The sequence below is a fragment of the Harpia harpyja genome, chromosome 1 (assembly GCF_026419915.1).
Source record: "Harpia harpyja isolate bHarHar1 chromosome 1, bHarHar1 primary haplotype, whole genome shotgun sequence".
NCBI lineage: Eukaryota > Metazoa > Chordata > Aves > Accipitriformes > Accipitridae > Harpia > Harpia harpyja.
The window spans coordinates 68,990,350-69,012,167 of NC_068940.1; the positions used below are offsets into that span (position 1 = coordinate 68,990,350).

Consider the following 21,818-nt stretch of genomic DNA (forward strand, 5'->3'; position numbering starts at 1 on the left):
AAAAGTCAGGGACCTGATCCTGATCCTATTAAAATTAATGGCTACGTTCCAATTGACTGTAAAGGTAAGAAGCCTGAGTGCCCTTATTGTCTAAGGGAAGCAGTAATTTAGCCCAAGGTACTGGATTGTAGTTAGTTACCTGGAGTTCCTCAATTTTTGGAGTGCTCAGATTTCAAGCATTTGGTGTCGGAAGATTTGGCCACGCAGTGCATATAACTGACTTTTAGAAGTCCTGGTCTTCATTTTACTTGTAAGATACACAGTAATTGAAAAAAGGCTAAATATACAGGATAATGGAAGAACGCCTTTATCTCTAAAGAAAATTGACTGCTAAAATGGGGGGAGTGGGAGAAATGTGTGTGGCCTTTCTGCTTTTGTCTGTCTTTCTCCACAGTCAACAAAATAGCAAACTAACCCAAGTCTAAACAATGCTGGATAAGGAACATCATGTTTCAAATGCATGTATGTGAGCCTATGCTTAAATCTTGTTTTGTATAAGTGAACTATTGCTAGGTTTTGTTACTAAATATTTTAAGCTTGAGATTTATATGGATGTACATATACACATGCTCTATGACAAGACGGAACACTTCTGTCAGATCTAGAATATCTTTTAGTTATTCGTAAGTATCCCTGTTTAGCTTTTTCATCATGTCAGATGTTTAGATCATTGCATTGGTAATCATGTGACTATAATGTTTCAACTGCAGTACAAATGACACAAAAGGATATAGCAAATTAGATTTATTTTCACTATTTGTGACAATCACACAAGCTTGTGACACAGTTTGTGCTCCATGGCTTGATCTTTTTAAAAAGGGAAGCGGGACTTTGGATGTTTGTTTTGTGTCTGTGTGCTTACTTCATCCTGTTAGAAGGTGTCATATACCAAAGAAGCTATGAAATTAATTCTCATAACTGCCATAGGAAGAATAACTAGACTATAGGTTCTCATGCAAAAAGAAATTTGAAGCAGGTGAAATGACATGCCTAGTTCATACAAGAAGTCTCTAGCAGGGCCAGGAAGTGGACCCAGATTGTTCAAGGTCCAGAACACTGCTGTGGTGACAATGCCGTCTTTAAGCTCTTGCTTTCTTTCAGCTAATTTGTGTGAGGCAGGTAGCTAATTCGCTAAAAAAAGAGTAACTTTGGTACATGTCAGAACACACATACAACCTTTTAATGTTTTATATACAAACTTAAAATAAAAAAGCACTTGTCAGCTGAGAAATTTCAACTAAAAGTATTTTTGGTAATGGAAACGAAAAATATTTTAGAAGATGCAGATCATTGTCACCTTTTCAGTATTATGAGTAATCAAATGAAGTTAAAATGGTTTGAATATGTTAAACTATTCCCTAAACTTTCGTAAATGGTGGGTCAGTGCAGATATAAATGGGTGTTACTGTTAAAACACGATTTGGCCACAAGTTTAAGGAATGCTACTCCAGCTTAATGAAGTAGTTACCAAAGTTGATTTGTTTGTGCTTGTTTATTTCACTATTTTATATCTCAGCATTGCCAGCTCCTGTCTTAAGAAGAGGGAAAATACTAAAACTTCTTAGATTTTTTTGAAGTAAGCACTATATACTGCTTTTACTGTTTCATTATGTTATTAGGTACTGGGGGCGTTAGCTGACTTGATGTATTGCTCGATGTACCTTGCAAATCAGTGAATACGGTGATATCTTCATATTTACCCTGCAGCTACTGTTGAGGTAAATGGAATACCTGTCGCTTTGATATTTCATGGAAAGTAGGTGGGAAGGTTAAAAATCAGATTTAATGTAAGTAAACTATAATGGCCACTTTAAAAAACAAAACAAAACAACTGCTTTAATTTTCTTCTGTTCAATATCTTAATCTGTACAAACAGCTGGCAGTTAAATGCTTCTGCTTGGATACTGGAGTGGTGAACAATAATACATAAACTCTGGGACAGGAAGACTGCACTCAAATTTTTGAACAAATCGTATTCAGTTTAGTGCAACTGGGACTGTGTAACCAAAATATTAGCAGTAGCCCTGTATGATAAATTTCTCCACTAAAATTTTGATATCCAATTACAAATCATTATTCTTGATCTTCCTAGAAGTTAAAAGGCACAAACTTCATCCAGATAAAGCTTTTATGGTGGTGATAATTCTTTTCTTCTGAGAAATTGGATTTGTAATGGAATCAATGATTTAACCTTAGGAAAAATGAACTATATAGTGTTTCAGTACTAAGTGCAATTGAAGGGATGGAGTTCTTGTGTAATACGCATGAAAGTATGTTTTCAATGATGGGAAAATGTTTGAGTTTCATTATAGTGGGGTACATTTTCTATATGTTAGTTGTAATATTTGAAGATACCATTGCTGTTTATGTTTACTTTTCATTTGAAATATTTAAAGGGTGGAGCAACAGAACATAAATCTGTCCATTAGTGGGCATTTCTACTTTGCACTCAGATGAATTGTCATCAAATTTGATTTGCTGACTGGTGGCCAGAACAGATGTTATCTTAATGGAAGAGAGAAGCATATTGAGCCACAGGGCCACCTCCAAACTTCTGTGACCGAATATTGGTTCATTGTTTGTTGAAGTACGAAAGAAAATACTCCTTTGCAAAAGTGTGCAAAGCTCTGTGCTGAATTATGACAGCTAGGTGGCCACAACATTATCGGTTACACTAAGATTGAGATTTTATTGCTATAAAAAGTGTAGCATTACAGTGTTGCTATTGTAAAAAAAAAAAAAAAAAATTGAAAAAAAATACCCTGGCAGATGAGTTTGTGTCTTTTGCTTATTTGAATTTGAAAGAAAGAAGGGATGTAAATCAGAGCTGATACTGTAGAAGACTCTAGCTCTTTTGGAGGGTTCTTGTGACTATAACTAGTGAAAACTTCTGTTTTAAAAGTTCTGGAATTAAAATTGACATTTTTCTGCAGGATTAAATTTAATGTGTTTTATAAATTTATATTTATGATGAACACATGACAGTTTTAGTTGTGGCATTTGCATGAACTAAAGTTACACATTAGAATAACTAGTTCAAGTGAAGATTTTTTTTTTTTTAAGAAGCTGGTTTGTAACATAATTCTATCAGAAGCAAACTTCTGATTTGGAAAAACACCATGTAAACCCTGTATTAAATGCTCCTTGGTGCTTTTAAAAAAGAGCATATAAAGCCTGTATTAAATGGTCTTTGGCTCTTTCTCATATATTTAATTTTTGCAGGAAAAAAAGATTTTTTTTTTTTTTTGTAAAAGCAGCTATAAATGAAAACCACAGATTTAATTCTGGACATGAAAAATCTGCTGCAGATTTTTCATCTTGGAATTAATATGATATTTATGATACTACAAGTCCTCTAGATATTACAAATTTAGGAAGATACTTGCAGGTTTTCTGCGATTTCAAAGACACTTACTCATATCTGTCAGATTCAATTTGAGATTCCTGTGGAAAAATGAGCCTGCATTTGGTATCTGGCATTTGCATTACTTGGCTAAAGACAGTTTTATTTTCCTGCATATTACTCTGTTCCTTGCTAAAGCTGTAGCTTAGAGCAGCAACTTTGAAACTTTTGAACATACCTAAGCGGTTCGGGCTTTTTTTATTAATACATAAAGATGAATTTAAGTTGAACATTGTATTAACTGTGACAGTCTCTTAACTCAAATACAGAAGTCAGATACTTCTGATTTTTGTGAAGCTGAAATCAATTGTCAATTGATAGTTGCTTTTGATATATATAACAAAATGATCATGTTTGCATTAAGACAATACTGAATGTTAAGGTAGGAAGTGGTGACATCTGAAAGTCATGTAGTAAATTACATGTACAGTGGTAATCTTCTGTTACCTTAGCATAAGGAGCAACTTACACTATGGATCCTACAGCGTGGGTGCTTACTATAACGATACCAAGTCTTTGGTGCAAGAGAATAAAAATAAGCAGTTACTTTACGATTCCTTCGTGCTATAATCACTTTAGGAAAAAGGGCATGATTATTGAGAAATGTTATTAATCAGATTTTTTTTTTTTTTAAGGTAATTTAAACCTTTAAAGATTACTTGAGGCACTGGAAGACCAGCATGGGTCTTTGCGAAAGGAGCAGAGTTGTACAAGTACCATGTTCAGCCACCTCCTAGTGCCCCTTCTGGCTTGCCACCTAGATGGCCATTGATGGCTCAACCCAAGCTGCCACAATGAAGTTTGTACACCTTGTAATTATTCCCCTGTTTAGCTCTTTACTTGGACCATCAAGTAATTTTTTGTTTATAAATTGACACCATTTTGCATCAAAGGTGGTGAGTCAGTTTTGGGACTTCTAACTTACTTTAGTAGTTCTCATTTACCAGTTGCTCCCAAGTCTGTATCTGGTTTCAGTTTTGATGAAGTTAGGGCAAAGCACAATTTGAGGGCTTTGGATTGGGTCTGGTTTTTTCCTTTTACAAACCATACATCAATGCTCCAAAGGCCTGTCTTGTGGCTGGTTAAAACAAAATAAAAACACCTATAAAAGGTCCCACTCTGAGAAATATGTACTAATTTCAGACAAAAATTCTTTTCATTTGGTGTTTACGAATTGCACTTTTAAAACTTTGCTTAGAGGTAGGGAGGAGTGTTTCAAAAATAGGATGTTTAAGTAAAATGACTACAAAAGCATGTAATCTTCCATTTTAGTGTATTTCTTCTTCTGAATAAGTTATGCTCTAATAAAAATTAAAGAGCAAGTTGCATTTCGAAGATCAGGTCATCGTAATTCATTGACATTAGGCCACATAACTGAATAATGTCTTACTTCAGTGAAATACATCAAATGAGATCAACAATTATGACTCATAAACATGCCTCGCAGGCATAAAACAGCAGGGAATTAGCATGTGAGGCTGATAAATATGCATGTAAATAAGCTCCCAAAGGAATAACATGGGTTTGATTGATAGGTTTAGAATTGGAACATATGTAAACCCCTTTATTCCTCATTCTGGTGTAGCTAAGTAAAGATGCGTTTTACTTGTTAAAAGTTTCAATAACTTTGTAAATCTTAATGCCACATCTGCTTTTGTGTGTGCAGGCACGTGTGGGTGTCACTTGAGAGATTGATTGAATTGTCTACAGGGTAGATGCCCTCACAGTAAGATTGTAGTGTTTGTGTATGTATAGTGGAACAGTTGTGTATGTGCATGCACATGTATACGTATTTAGGCACTGCATATTAGGTGGTGTTGAGCAGAAGATTATCTGGGGGTCTGTTTTACTCAGAATTTACAGATTTTAAAGTTTGCTTCCTAAGTAGGAAACTGGGTTGTGAGTTTTGGTATGTGCACCGGTATATTTATTTTTGCAAATACATTCTGCATTGAAGGTAATTACTATTTATATTACAGAAGGTCCCACAAGTGCTACTACATTTAAGAGTCTGGCAGTGATTCTTTATAAACTTCCATTTTTGTTGGCATCTTACAGCTTGAGCTCTTATCTACAACTTCAAAGTACCTATCACAGCAGTATCTTTATGTTGATCAGCACAAGTGTTTATGCTGTGCAGAGATTTACATCCGTATTGTTAGAAAAGTATATACCATACTTTGTCTTTATAAAACATTTATACTTTGCTTTGCCAAATACAGACCAATTGGTTGCCATTTTCATGTGGCCTGGTGTACATCTACTTTATTACCGTTCCCCGCTATTAGGCAATAAAAACTTTTCCAACCGATGCACACTTAGTGATGTTGCATCACACTGTAATTATGCTAAAGTGATCTTAGACCAGTGGCAGGCAAGATGCAAAAACATTTTCAATAGTATGAAGTGTGTATCGACTGTAGATTTTAGTTATGTGTGGTTTATAGCTAAAATCATCATTCTGAGAAATTGGAGATGGGGCTGGCATCAGAGATCACAGTTGTTCACATGTGCAAACCTCAATCCTGTAATACCTGCCTTTTGCTTAGAGATACTTTTCTGTGGAAATAAAGCTTGAGCAAAATGACTTCCATCTTTTTAGATTTATAGGGTGGCAGAGAATATATTTTTCAGTTAAGATCAGTAAATTCAGGAGCTACTGCTTAATTCTGAAAGCCAGCTCTTTTTGCTGCTTAAAAATAAATAAACAAACTTGTAGCACTTAGAGACATCAGCATCAAATCTCACATGAGTTCTCATGTAGCAATTTATAGCTACCTTGTATAATTTGTATAGAAATGTTAAGTTGATCCGTGCTCCAACAGTATCAACTGTTTAACCCAGAAGGTAACAGCCTCTGACACCAAGAAGAAGTGAGCTCTCTATACAGACTAGGGGAGGAGATTTTGTGACAGAGCTGAATAAGCAGGTTGCTATCAGGAACTCTGATGGCCCATGTTTCTAGCTGCAGAGCACTGTACTTTTTCACAGAGGATGCCTATATATTTCTTGAGCCAACAGAAATAGAAAACAACCAACCTCCCCCCTCCCCCCCCCAACACTGTGCCCTTTTTACAGTCAGGGCCCTGACAGGCTGTTACTCAGTTTCCACTCCCCACAAGGAGTGTCCTTGAATGGCCCAAGAGAAGCCAGGAAATTGTTTCTAAGTATTTTTTTCATTCACCTCTAGAATTTTCCACATTTTCTCCAACATGTGTGAAGCCACTGGGAAATATGGTTAAATGAGTTAAGCAGACATCACCCATCTGTGCATCTCAGGGAAAATAAAAACAGTGCTGTCCCTCCGAAAGCTGTCTTGGTACATAACCAAAATCAGAAGAATAACCACTCTCTAAAGCTCAACCTAGGCAAGGCTCTTGCAGGAAGAAAGGGAGGAGCACTTTGAAAAAAACTGCTGCTTCTGGTTTACCCCAGTCTTGCTGGTGAGTAGTGCTTGCAGAATGCAAGGTGGTCCTGGCACCTGGCACATTCCAAAATGCCTGAAGGCTACTGGACACCCAAGAAAACACGACTGCACATCATATCTGCTTCAGGCAGTGTTAAAAACCTGGCATTCTGCCCCAGCTCTGAACTTCAGTCCCCTCACAAGCCAAAATGATCACGTTGCAGCCTCTTCCTTGTTTGTATAAATGTTTTATAATTCTAGACAGAAGGCATTGCAAGAACCCTACTTTTGCTCAAGTCTTGATTCACCCTTTAATATTGTTCATTGCCGCTCTTTCTACTACTCAAATGATTTGTAATTTGTATCTCTCAAATGGTTCCCACTTGGATTTCTCATGCACTGAAAAGTCAGATGCCTGACATTACTGTGTAAAGTTAAGTGCTTGGGGTTAATGAATGGCATTAAATTTTATGAGGTCATGTCCAGTAGATGTTAAAAGAAGCTTAAGGCAACTTTATCACTGATAGAAATTAACAGTTGGCACGAAAGAATGCCTGAGGGAGTTCAGTTCTAAGCAAAAATAAAATTGGTGGTATAAAACCTAAAATACAGAGTCATTGTGATTAATGTAAACATTTTTGTTAGGTAATTGGTTACGTGTTGCAGTAAAAGAAATGAGACTTCACAGTTTGAAAGAAAAGAATATTATTGTATTTAGAAAGCAATTAATGTTTCTAGTCAAATAAAAAAAAATCTACATCACGTACAATATTTATATTCTTTCAGTAAACATATAACCTTTGGGGCTATATTTATCAAATAGTCAAGTCTCCACTTATTTACATTACTTTTTTCTTTGGGCAAAATGTGTTTTCCCTAGTGGAGTACGTTATTTTGTTTCATTAAACCTTTATTTCTACTCACATGCATTGCTTATATTACAGACCAAATGAGTAAATTCAGTGTACTTAAGTCATCTAAGGTTTGTGTTTTGGGGTGACTGATGGATGGCATGAAAATTCTGTTTCAAAAAGAAAATGGCTACATTAACTTATGGATAGATCTGTTTTGCATAATTATGTGGGGAACTATTCAGTAATTACACTAGTATTCACATGCTGTAATTTTCATCGTCTTTATTCACTGTCATTCCAGTGAGAGGAAACAGAAAACTTGTTCAGACGTATATATTCTTTCTTGCTCTGTCTTATGACCTGCAGTCACAGCATATACTACTTTTTCAAATAATGCCTGTGCTCAACTAAGACAGCTATTGTCTTGAATTTCACTCCAATGGTATGTGTCTAAATTCTGCACGCATACTTTGAAGCCTCTAATACCACGCTATGGATATGCCTGACTGACCTTGTGCAGACCCGTTTCTTTCACATCACTTGAGGTCTGTGCTGTCTGGATGCAGCGTTGGAGGTAACAGTGTCAAGCCTGCTGAGAATGCAGAGCTCTAGTGTAGAAGAGTCAAAGTTTCTGGATCAGAGCTTTGTCTCCTCTCCAGTTGGACAGAGATGTACCATACCTGTTGTGGTTTAACCCCAGCCAGCAACTGAGCACCATGCAGCCACTCTATCACTCCTCTCCTCAACTGGACAGGGGAGAGAAAATATAACAAAAGGCTCATGGGTCGAGATAAGGACAGGGAGAGATCACTCAACCAATTACCATCACGGACAAAACAGACTCAACTTGGGGAAAATTAACTTAATTTATTGCCAATCAACCAGAGTAATGAGAAATAAAAAAAAATCTTAAAACACCTTACCCCCACCCCTCCCTTCTTCTGGGGCACAACTTCACTCCTGAATTCTCTACCTACCCGCCCCAGGGGCGCAGGGGGACGGGGAATGGGGGGTTGGGGTCAGTTCATCACATGCTAGTTATTTCTGCCACTTCATCCTCCTCAGGGGCAGGACTCCTCACACTCTTCCCCTGCTCCAGCGTGGGATCCCTCCCATGGGAGACAGTTCACGAACTACTCCAGCGTAGGTCCCTTCCACGGGCTTCAGTTCTTCAGTCACAGACTGCTCCAGCACGGGCTTTCCCACAGAGTCACAGCCATCTTTGGGGGCACCCACCTGCTCTGGCGTGGGGTCCTCCACGGGCTGCAGGTGAATATCTGCTCCACCGTGGACCTCCGTGGGCTGCAGGGGGACAGCCTGCCTCACCATGGTCTTCCCCACGGGCTGCAGGGGAATCTCTGCTCCGGCTCCTGGAGCACCTCCTCCCCCTCCTTCTTCAGTGACCTCAGTGTCTGCAGGGTTGTTTCTCACATATTCTCCCTCCTCTCTCTCTGGCTGCTGTTTTTGCAGCAGTTTTTTTCCCCCCTTCTCAAATCTGTTATCCCAGAGGTGCTACCACTGTCACTGGTGGGCTCAGCCTTGGCCAGCGGCAGGTCCGTCTTGGAGCCGGCTGGCATTGGCTCTGTCAGACATAGGGGAAGCTTCTAGCAGCTTCTCACAGAAACCACCCCTGTAGCCCCCCCCACTACCAAAACCCTGCCACACAAACCCAATACACCTGTCATACAGCACAGCAAATCATGGCCAATTCCTGAATTTGAAAGGGGAAATCTGAAGAAAAAGTGAAAATATTTTAGAATTTGTAGTCCCTCAGCACTGTTCTGTTGCTTTCCAGGTGATTATTTTTGTGTTTTAATATGAATTACATATGTGAAACGCCTTTTCACATTTTCCTTAGGTGGTACTTGGTCAAAAAATCCAAAGTCAAAAAGCTGATGCTCTCTGATGCTGGGTGACATTTCCATCTTGCACCCAGACTTTTCTTTTTGGCTAAAAGATATTGCACGTTTTCTGTCTTAGAAAACTGGGGTAGCTGTCTAGAAAAATTGGCTACTACTTAGCATTTTTCCTATTTTTGTGTAAACTAAATCATCAACCTTTTGGAAAACTTCAGTATAATTGTTGTGTGCAAGAAAAATGTAGTCATACTTGTCTAATTTACATTTTTGAAGTCTCATATTTCTTACATCTCCAAGTGCTTCACACTTGCATCTTTAGTTCCATTCTGAAGTGCCACCAGGGATTGACCCTACTTATCCTCCTTATAGGAGGGCAAGGGTGGAGAACAGAAATCCGTCCACGACTGATCACATACTTCTCCACAGAAATGTTTTGTGGGGAGTTTCTTTCTCAGTATCTGCAACAGAGGGGCCATTGTTCAACAAACTACTTTGCACTGTAGTAAATAGAAGTGTTTTGTCATTCTGGTTGTCAGTTTGGTATATTTTTATATTCTGATGTAGCTGTGGACTTTGATCTCTTAGACATCTAGAGTTTACTGCTAATGCATATATACCTTTGCTCTTCAAATTTTTCTAGGTCCATCATTCACAACATGTATCTGCTTTTGTACCAGCAAAGTACGCAGTTGGTGCTCTCCAAATTAACTAAGGGTTGATTTAAAAGAATTTTGATTGAAATCTACTGTTTTCATTATGCTTTGGCATGTTTTGATTTGGCAGTTTAAAAGCTCTAGCTCCATGCTTCTTTTATACTGTTCAGTGATGTGTTTTTTCATCGGAGAAATTTATAGAAAAGGTAGGGTACCGCTCCATGTCATGTTCTCTGAGGTATGGGTCTACTTGATATACAATGTATTCTGAGAAGTACCAGCCTCAATTACAGCCTCAAATTAGGAGTCTAGGGCTTCCTGGCTTCATCTTATAAAGCCAAGCTAGGCAGCTTTAAGCTCAGGTGTCCCTTTCTGCTGCAGGTTCCTTCTGTATAGTTAATTTGATTAGGATAAGGGCTGTTCCATTGGCAGCAGAGCGTCCCTTTCAGGGTTGAGTATTTGAGTCTGTGTGGTAGTGATGTTTATTTTCAGGTCGTCAGGATTTTTTTCAGACCATCTTGCTCAAGTTTGCCAGATACTGGTGCCGTCATAAGCTAACAGTATCCTAACGTGATTTTTTTTATTTTTTTAAAGAGTGTACTTCTGAATTATGACTCTGCTACTGATGGTACATCTCCTTTAAGTTTTACCCAGATAACTTTAAACTTTAGTCAGAGACTGAGTTGCTTTTTTCAAAATCATTTATATAATAGATTTGTAAAGGAATGAAAAAATGTGCTTTCTGTTGTGTTATGAATGATGGCTGAAGGAAGTAAAAATCTTATGCACTTCTAAGGTGTGTTCATAGTTCAATAAACCATTGGTTATCTCTCTACTTTGGGGGGGGGGTGTATAACGCTGCTAAAATGTGTTATGTAGTTACATTATTAAAAACATGTCTTTTCAATAGATACGTGCAGGATCCTATTTCTAACTCATTCACAGATTATTCTGCAGTTTATGTTGATAGAAATCCAAAGTAGCCTGTCAGACCTACAGATCCGACTGCTTCCAGCAGTGCTAAAAGGAGTTGTGGTAGGGGAGGAGGAGGCTGCAGCTGGAGGTAGCCAGAGGAGCCGAGCTTCCTGGGGTGACAGGGATGCTGTGGGTGCCCAAGTGCATCTCCCTGGCCCTGGGTGTTTTAGTAACTGGCTGCCTTCCATGTTGCTTCACGTGGGACTTTCTTCACCTCTTACTGTGTGCTTTTAAAACTGTAGCATCTGAGGAAAGTCCAGGCATTGGCCAGGCTTGCATCTCTGTGACAACTTCCTAACTTCAAGCTTCTCATCTGCTTCCTCTTCCTCAGAGCCAAAACCTAGACTTCAGCTGCTGGCTCTTTGGGGTAGTGCCAGCCCTTCCACAGGATGCCAGGTAGCTCCACTGCCTTTTTGTTTCTGGTGTGCCTGAATTTCCGTGTTTCCATTTGTGGCAACAGTGCTGCTTCTTTTATTCTTTCTGGTTGCCTCCTAGCCATAAACGCTGTCTGTTATCCTATTCCAGATAAGCAAGTAGCTAGTTATGCATGTGTCAGCACAGTAGCCACGCGGATGCTCTAATTTCAGGCTGTACATCTTTGCATGTGTGTTCTGGGCAAAGGAAAATGGTATGATTTTCACAGTGTTCCTAAACATATTTACATTCAAGGAAGGTCCAAGAAAGTACATTCTGCTTTCAGGAGAAGCCTTTGACATCCGTCAGTGCTGTAAGTCATCAGCCTGCTGTAGTAGCTTCCTTTGATAAGAAACAGCAAAACAAGCAAGCAGAATCACTCCTGCTCTTTTGAACCTCTGGTCCTGGTTATCATGAGACCACCCCCCAAGTTTAGGAGGTGAGGCTGCATGTCACTACCATGTTGCTTCCTGGCCAGGCTGGCCTTTCTCCTGATAAACCTGTTACTGTCAGTTGAAGAGCAGCTAGCTTCTTGTTGAAAGGGCAATTCTATTTCAATAAAAGAGCACTTAATCCTTTCTCGTTTGTCTTCTACTATCATTTAATCTTGGCAAAACAACAGAATGTTAGAAAACTTCTGCTCAATCTTTTTTTGCCTCCATTTTTTTCCTAGACTCAACGGAATATACATTACTGCTTTTGAATATGAAAATCAAACTATACTTGCATATGATTTATTATCCCAAATGGAAGGATTGCATCTATCTATTAGATAGAAATGTGGTTAAAAATAGGATGTAATTGAAGTAAAATAAAGGACAATAGTAGCCTTCAAACATATAAAGAGATGTTATGTTTTTCTTATTGTCAGTGTAAATGGTCTCTGGAGACCACCTTTTTACAGTGATTGTGCATGTCTAAGATTAAGCAAAGCTGCATGACCAGTGCTATCTCAGGAGGATGCTGAGTCATTAACTCATGTTTATTGTCTCTTGCCATCTTTAGATTATTGCAATTTATAGCTCAAAGGCCTTTTAGGCTGTTTATAAGTTAAAATTAGCTAAATTCTTCTGGATGCAAGTGATAAGTCACTCGGCATTTGTGTATCATGGGACGTAAGTTCCTAGCGATGATGCCAGGCAGCTTCTAAGATTTTTTTCTTTATGTGCAAAGTCTAATTGTGCTGCTTGTCCCTAGTTATACTGGATTACTCTATCCTCTGTTTTGCTAATTCTGCTAATTTGCTGTTTTGTTAAGTGTGTATGCTCTTAAAGAATTTACTGAAGTTAGAGATGATACTGTTTATTAGGTATACAGCTTCCACTTCAGTCAGACTACATTAAAATGTTTGTATCTTATCCTGGAGTCTTTTGTGTCACATTTGATGATGACCGAGGAGCTTGTTTAAGTTATACATGGTAAATGATCAGCCAGGTTAAGTAGCAAATACAGGCTGTAGCACTGAGCATATGAACAGGAGTGGACATAATTTACTATGCACCAAAGACAGTTGCGCTAGGAGAAACAGTAACTAAAAAAAAAGTTAGAAGAATCACATTTTACCTTATCCTGTGGATTTTTTCTTTTACCAGTTTTATTGCTGCTGGTAACAAATTCAATCCAGGCATTACTGGTCTAAATGCTTATTGACTTCAGTGGAAGTCACATTTGCTTATATAAGCTAGTCTTGTGTGGTTCCCACTAAAAAGGAAGTCAAACTGTTTTTCCATGTGCGTGCGTTTTCTGAAGTGTTTAGATCACTATTAGCATCACAGTTAAACTTGGCCTTCCCGTCATGCTCAAAGAGATTATATTAAAACACCTCTGGATGTAAATTATTTAAGATTTCTGTACCTTGCAATCACCTGAGAATTCTTCTCAAGCATTCCTATGAATTAGTTCAGTGGTATTAGAGTAAAATTCCTTATTCTATTTATTTTGGTTTTAGTTTAGAATACAGTGTATAGCTCACCCTGTTTTAGTAAATGCAGAGGCTTCATCAGGAAAAGAAATATTATAAATAAGTCCTTTGAATATACTTATTGTTAATTTTATTTTAAATTGAGCTGCAAGGGGCTACATTTCTTAAACACTGATGCTACATTCTAATTTCAAAATCAGTCATGTAGACTTTTGTATATCTTTTCCCATCCACACTTTTTTACACATACATTTTACATTTGGAAAAGTGGTATGTTAATTTACAGGCTAACCTAATGACAGGGTTGGTGTTTAGATTTGTGAACATTCAGAAGCAGTTTCACTTAAAATGGAAACCCTCTTATTTTTATGTGTCTTGATTTAAACTGAAGTGCATAGACAAAATTATTTCAAACAGATTTTGCCGGGAGAATACACAGAGTTTACTCATATATGCGTATACACATATGCAGTTGTGATTTTGTATGCAAAGATCATAGAAGATGCCACTTGATTGTCATAAATCAGCAATCCAAAAGATACCGGAATTGACTGGGTTTGAGCAACGTGCAATACAAGATATTCTTATTATCTCCAGAAGTTTTTGTTCATAACTGCAAACCAATGTGTCTGCCTATCATATTGTTCTGCAGCTTTCTGCAGGGCTAAAACAGGCTTTGATTTTGCACCTTGGTGTCAGCGTTCCTTACCTATTTTCAAATGTGACCAGCTTTCACTATTGCAAGATTACCGTATGTGCGGGTACTGTATTGTGTTTTACAGTTGTGTTCCTTTCCGAACTCAAATAAGCTTAATGTGGAAAAAACACCGTTAATGCATAATGCATTTTTCTCATATGAATATTGAAGGATAAACAAATGAAATATTTCAGCCTATGTAAGACTTTTGTACTTCTAATGGCAAAGTCTCACAGTTAATTATCTGCATTATCATAGTGTATAATTTTTTCTTTCATTCATGGCAAAATATAATATTTTAGGGCACAGTTGTTGAAACTAAAATGCTACCAAAAAATCTGTACCAAGCAACACATGCATTCAAAGTATGCATCTAATGCTAAATGAACTTGAAGCAAGGGATGGAGTGTCAGGTTTGTGCTTAAAAGATTGCTCACCAAAAAGTTGCATCGTATTTATTTCAGAAAACTTAAAAACTTGCTCAGAGTGAAATGATCTTCAACTTTCCAGCCTAATAATTATTTAATAAATATCACAAGTGCTGTGCACTTAATTCTTTAGCTGAAGGCATTATTTTCAGTTTCTGTACACTGCTTCGAGCTTGCTCCATTTAATCATTTTAAAAGCTTATTTGGTGTAAATTGAATTTAACACTGTAGTTGCAAGGGTGTTATGTAAAAAGTCCGAAAGCTTGTCTGTAGCAGCGTAGGGGCTGCTGGTACCCAGGATGGAGCTTCGGGAGGGATGCAGCGACTGCATCATGTTAAACTCTGCAGCACCCTCTCTTGGCACCATACAGCAATGCCGTGAGCTTCCTTCTCTCACTCCCCGGGAATCCATCAAAATACATAACGGAGAAATCCATAGCTCTGCTACGTTTTACTTTTTAAAGATCTAGTTTATGTAGTAAAATCTCAGTTTGCCGTATGCTTTGGGATTAGTTCTCCTTTTATCTTTATTTTTTCTCCTCCTACTGCCATTTTGGTCTATCGGCAGACCCAAATCAGAAAGCTTCAGTCGGCTTAGTCTTTTTGTATTTTTTTTTTTTCCTTCTTTGCTGCAGAGATCCTGAAGACTTTCCAAACTGCATCTTTGGTGCTGTAGAAATACAAATTGTCTGCTCTTTTGTAAACCTTTCAATTGTCAGGCTGCTCTCTTTCAAAATAATAGAGGAGCCTGGAGTCGCCCGTGCTAAAATTAAGAATTTATAACTGTATGGAACAGATGTTTTCATAAACATTTGCTATAATTAATTTCAACTAGGGGATTGAAGGAACAAAGCAGTTTTTCCCTCTTCAAAACTTTATTGCCTTTTCCCCATACAGCGAACTCAGAAATCTTTGCTTTAATATTGTTAATGAAACAAATATACTCTTCTGTTTGGTTTTCATTGTGAAAAAGGAAAGCTTAATTTGAACAAGATACCGGCCTTTGGAACAATAGACAAATACGCTGAATTTTGAATATCACGTGTAAAGAATTAACATACGGAGCATCAGTCTTTAGGTGCTCATTTCTGAGACCACAACTCTGTGATGTCAATTGTCAGAGATTCCTACATATTAGAATAAATTTTACCCAGATCAGTTTGATGAATATCTACCCGTGGAGTAAATAGTATGAAGGAATTTTATGTTTGAAGAGTTGTGAACCTTGGTGTTACAAAAAGCAAAGGAGTCTCGTGGCATTATATATAGTTATAATGCATAGTAAAATGCTTATTGTATGTTGATTACCCCTTTATACTCACAATAAAGGTCTGCAATCTGTTAAGCATTTTTTTTTGTTGTTTGCATTATATGAGGAACACATTTTGACTAAAATCATTCTTCCATATTTGTATTGTCACTAGTTTGGGGGAATATTGTTTGGAATGCACATAGTTTAGGGCCAGAATTTTGGTGTTATTGTGAAGTAGAAAAAATGTCCATGCATTATTGTTCTGTTTTTACTAGTTCCTGTATATCGCATAAATATAATTTGAGGAAAAAAATGTTTAAAGTTTAAAAAAAAGCACAGCTTAATTGTTTTACACCTGAAAGAACCAGTGCAGCTGCAAGGATTTTTTGAGCAAACTAGAATTCCTGACTGATCTGTCATCTATAAAGTGTGCAAAGAAAAATAGGTAGCTGTCATTAAAATTACATTTCAGCTTTCAATAACCATTTAATGAGTAGCGTAATTATATAAGTATGGTACCTCAAGTACTTCACTCAATAATTAAAAATAATCTCATCTTTAAAGTGAAAGCGCTATAATTATTATTTGACTTAACCAGGACCACTGTTATGATCTCCAGTGGCACCTCAGATTGTTCAAAGTGGTTTTGAAAGTATAAATTAAAATTGGATAAATCATTAAATTATTAAGCTTTAAATATGCTGAAAATGAATGTAGCGTGGAATTTGGAAGTCATGTTATAAGAATTGACAACCTTAGACTGCAAGCATATATTTGTATTAAAATTTTCCTTATCTCTAATCATAAAACACTGCATTAATGATCGAGTGTTTTATATCAACCTGAACTTAAATTTTCACAACTGTTAAATAAATTTTGTTTTTTAACAACATTTTAACCTTTGATTAGATTACAAAGAAAATATTAAGCAGAGTGCAAACTTGTCAGCAAAGATATCTGTCTCCATTTTGACACTTGTAAGCAGGGGAATGCACAGTTTGATTTCCTAAGTGGGATCATTTTTATCACGAATTCCTAAACTGCCAGCCATAAAACCCTTTCATAGCTGACACAAGATTGGTAAATCAGTTAGCACTATATAAATATACATGTGTACCCACACATAGACATGCATATGTGTGTATACATACATACAGAAATATGTATATATATAAAGACATTTCTTCAGTATCAAAACATATTTTCAAAATAAAAAAAATAGAGTTCAATTATTTTTAAAAGTAGGGTTATATCCATAGAGTAAGGGGATGTCACTCAAGCTTCTTGTCTTCATAGACTTGCTGCTGGTTATGAGAGTATCCCGCCCCTTCTCTCTAAGAAGTCCTGTGCTGAATTTTTGCATCTCACAGAAAATAGCTGTTTTCAGAGAGGTAATGAAGGAGAGGAGTGAGAAATGTCTGATCCCTACATTATTCTTCACATGCTTTTTTACTCTTGTTGAGCATGTGCTTAAGCTTGGAGTGCTCATTGTGCCCAGTGCGTACCCAGAGCATCTTTCTGCGCCTGAACTGGGGCTCTGAAATGCTATCCAGTTTCTTCTTATTGCCTGAAGTGGAAGCTGTGTGCTGCACCCTGAAAAAGCTCTTCTTTGAGAAGATATTACACTATCAGTATAATAGGCTGTTTAAAAATACAATAGTGTGTTGTATTTAAATTAGCCTTCTCCTTGTTACAATTTCTACACATGGTTTTCAGGTAATCTTCAGAAAGTGTATTTGGCATCCTCCTTATTCTGGGTTCATCTATTTTATGCTATGTCTAGAATCTTAAACAAGTTCTTACAAGAAAACAGTTACTGCAGGTGGCAAGCCTGTGTGTTCTGGGTGAATCTAGTACCCTAGTAAATGTACAGTTTACAAATCCTTCTCCATGCATCTCTGAAGTCTAAAAAAGCCAGCATTTGAAATGTTCTTTTTTGACTGGTTAGTAAAAGCACCAATTTCAAGTTATGCAAATTCTCTTGAAACAGCCATCAGCTATGTCCAGTAGTACCAGGTCCCAGCTACCCAAGTCCCAGCTCCCTTTAGCCCTTGGTCTCCATGCACAAGAACAACCTTTACTGAAATAGGGCAATAGAACTGAATTCTTTCAGGAGAAAATGTTCATTCCCAGGAGAGAGAGTTTGTCCAGTTAAAGCAGCAGCAAGAAAGATATCCAGATGATTTTCAGTCCCTTTGGAAGGATACTGCCTTATTTTATTATCTTATTAAAACCAGTGACTGCTCTAGTGCTGAAAGCACCTTAGCCACACTTACTTTGATACTGATGCTTGTTATGGTACTAGTTGTTTCCCTTCTCTTTCCTCTGAAAGTGTGGTAAGATGTATTTTACCTTTTTTTTTTTTTTTTCTCTAGGTTTTGCATTTGAACTTTGGAAACCTTTTCAGGAGGTGTGGGGCAGGGTTGGTAGAGCATCCTCTGTTTCTTCAACAGAGCCCTTCTCCCAATTTTTGAGTCTCAGAAAGGGTCTAAAGATTAGGATAATACTGCATCAACTAGGATTTTTAAAGGAGACCACAAATTCTATTACCAGCATCATAAATCTTACATTCATAACTGTTCAGTATACGTCCCAATTTTACCAGAAACTTGGGTTATTATCACTGAAGAAGGTACAAGTGATCTATCTGTTATACTGGTAGTTCACCATACCTTCAAAAGGAGGAATAACTGGAACTTGCCTGAGGAGAGGTGACCCAGGGCATGGATTCCCACAGCTTATTGTCATTAGTTAGTGAAGCACCTGTCCCATTTGTTCTCGAGTATTGCTGACTATGAAAACTTACCAGGATTTGCTAGAAAGCCTTTTGGATAAAAACAGGTAAAATTTAGGGGATCTTCTTTTAACTCAATAAATACTTTGCACTTTGCTTTATCATTTTTATCACTTTCAGTGAAAGACATCTAAATCATCTTTCAAAATGTCATAACAGACGTAGCTGTCTTAAAGCTGATGGAGCAAGAAAACAACCATGGACATGCCCACTCCACTACATCCTGGTTTTGAAAGCTGAATGTACCTAGTCCTATCCAGTTTTGGTAGCTGCTGCTAATGATACGATGGAGCAGCAAAAGCGGCTCTCAAAAAAAATCCCAATAACTTGTATGAATATGAGTTTTATTAACAATGGGTATACAATTAAGAATGCTAGAGTATTGTGGGGATTGTTTAAATAAAGGAAATTATTGTCTTTTGAAAGAGTGCTTCAGAATAAAGCAAGCTGCACGTGGAGTAGTTTGTGAAGGACAGCTAAGTGGATGTAGCAGATCCAGGATCCCACCAAATATTCACTGTGGGATCCCGAGGAAAGAACAACTTTTATCACCAAGATTCTGGTTTTCTTTGCAGAGTCCTGTTGACTCTTCAAGCAGGACAGATGGGTTAGTTGAAAGATGTTAAAGGCCTTGCATTTTTGGTGATATTCTTAAACCTCATTCTTCAGAAGGGAAGAAGATCATGTTGCCATCCTTCAAAAGAGTCCCAGAAGATATTTTTCAGCCTATGAACTTAGCCTTGTGAGGGAGTTTTCTTTTTCAGTCTGACTAGTGTGATAGGTGAATGCTTAGTAGTTGTCTGGGTATAAATAAAGTGCAGTAGTGCATTCAGGACCCATTTTGATGTGCTGTGTCCCTATAATAAATTGCCCAGTATCACTGCACCTAGCCATATGGCTTTAAAAGAGACTGAACATAGTTCAGTCATTTCTCTGAATGTTCAGGATCAGATGTGGAGATGGGTAATATATGAAAAAGTGCATTACTTAAAATTGTCCCAATATGGGAGACTATTTTCCAAGATACAAGATAAAAAGGAACAGATGGTTATTAATAACGGGAGGGACGGCTCCTGGATGAAATATCTGGTGTTGTTAATTTAGTTAAATTTAGTAAACAAAAAGCAGATCGATTAAGTAGGATTTTCATTTTCAAAATAAATTGAGAGAGCTAATTAGTGAAATCAACTGGACTGAGTGATTTTAGACTAAAATGTAGTAGAGTTTTGGGATTTATTTTAGACAAAGGTGCAAAAGTTAATAAAAGAAGTGGATTCCAAATTAGATGAGAAAAAACACTTGGAAGGAAAGTTCTATGACAAAGTAAATGATAAAGTATTTTTTAAAGAATGTCTGGAGTAAGCAAAGATCCTGAAAGAAACAGAAAAACAGCTTGATCTGCAAAGAAGGCTACCTCCTGGATATCAGAAAGTGTGGGGTTATAGTGACAATTAGCAAAAGTTAAGCTGAATTAGATCATAAGAAGGGAATTTAAATTAACAAGAAAATATTACTTGACCATGTAAAGAAGCTTTCTGGGGAAGAAGACTAGAACCATTGTGCAGTGTGAATGGAGAAATGATATTAAACGTAATCCAGGTATGGTCTAAAATGGAAAAGTTTTAATTTTCAGTAAAAACAAAATTTCAGGCAAAGGCCTGAAAATGAATAAATAAAATTAAAGGGAGTGTTGGGTAGATATTATAAATTAGCACATGCAATAAAGATTAAAGCATCTGACTTGCAGGGTAAATGTCTTTAAAGAATACTGATAAATACTGCTGCGTGGAACAATCTTTTAGTCCTTTAGTTCATGGCTGATGATAGCATATATTTCGAAGGAGGGGAAATGTAGTACCTGTGCTTATATTAAGAGAAAAAAAAAAGTGATAGCAAAGCAGCTATATAGGCTGGCTATTATCTGTGCAGGGCTGTAGAAAAGTTTTTAAGGAAAAAATAAGAGATAAAAGAAAAGCGAATGGCATAACTTTCAGTGCAGGTATTTTATTAAACGGGAGATCGTGCCCAGCTAACCTGTTAGCCTTTCAAAATATACATTAAGGAGATACGTCAAGTCTATCTGGACCTCAGTAAACCATGTGATGTGGTGCCACAGGAGATGTTATGGAATAGAAGGGATGGGGATTAGTGAAATATAGTAATTATAAGATGAATAGAGAAATGCAGATTTAAATCAAAGAATTATTTTTAGTGGAGTTTGTGGTGGAACTGATCTTATCCAGTATTTTCATTTGTTGTCTTGCCACAAAGTGAGAGACTGCATTGATGGACTTTTATGAAGAAAAAATATTAGAAGGTAGTATCCAGTGCAAGCACAAATAGAGTATTTAGGTAGGACTGGTCCTTTCTGAGGGAAAGAGGACTAGAAACAACATTAAATAGTGTGAAATACAGTATTGTACTAGCAAGAATTTTTACTGTAAACTGCAAACTTCTTTTTGTAAATAAAAATGGAGAGTAAACATGTAGGCGTGTTTGTTAAGGATGGCTGCGAAATTGCAAGATGGTGTGGCGTGACTATAGACCGTATTGAGCGTGATTTTTTTGATAGAGAAGAAAACCACTGTCCAGAGAATCAACTGATTAAGCTTTCAGTATGCTGTCTACAGCTCCTGTCCCTTCTTTTCCATGTGTAAGAAGGACTGATTTAAATAAAACAGGGAATAAGGAGCCTCATTTAGGAAAAAGACTGAAAGAACTTGATTTCAGTAATCAGAACAGAGGACACAAAAGTGCACAATGCTGTCTGTAAATGAATTAAGGAAATAGACAAGGACAGAGAAGAATTATCAACCTAAATGACAGGTTGTGCAAGAATAAATAGTATAAAACAGGACATGAATAAATTTGCTTTGAAAAATAGATGATTCTTTTTCTGGCTTTTAACAGTCCTTCAGTAGAAGTAGTTATTATAGAAAGGAAGGTTTTCTTGTAATCCTTGGCTTCTGTGAACATCACTGTTCTATGTATAAACAGCCCACAGGATGTAAAACAAGATGTTTTGCAGACGTGTTACTTAGGTAGTTTCAGAAAAGCTTTGAACTTCTGCTATGACAAAAAATATCTGGTATCACACAGTCAATTTGAAATCTTTCATGGAATAGATGAACTTTTACATTCTTTGATTTAATGTTAGTAAAA

The 21,818-nt window shown here is 37.1% G+C and overlaps 1 protein-coding gene across 3 annotated transcripts in view; it reads left to right on the forward strand.

Moving 5' to 3' along the window:
• Positions 1-21,818, forward strand: part of TBC1D5 (TBC1 domain family member 5) — a 328,358-nt gene that overhangs the window by 139,775 nt on the left and 166,765 nt on the right. The window lies entirely within an intron of this gene.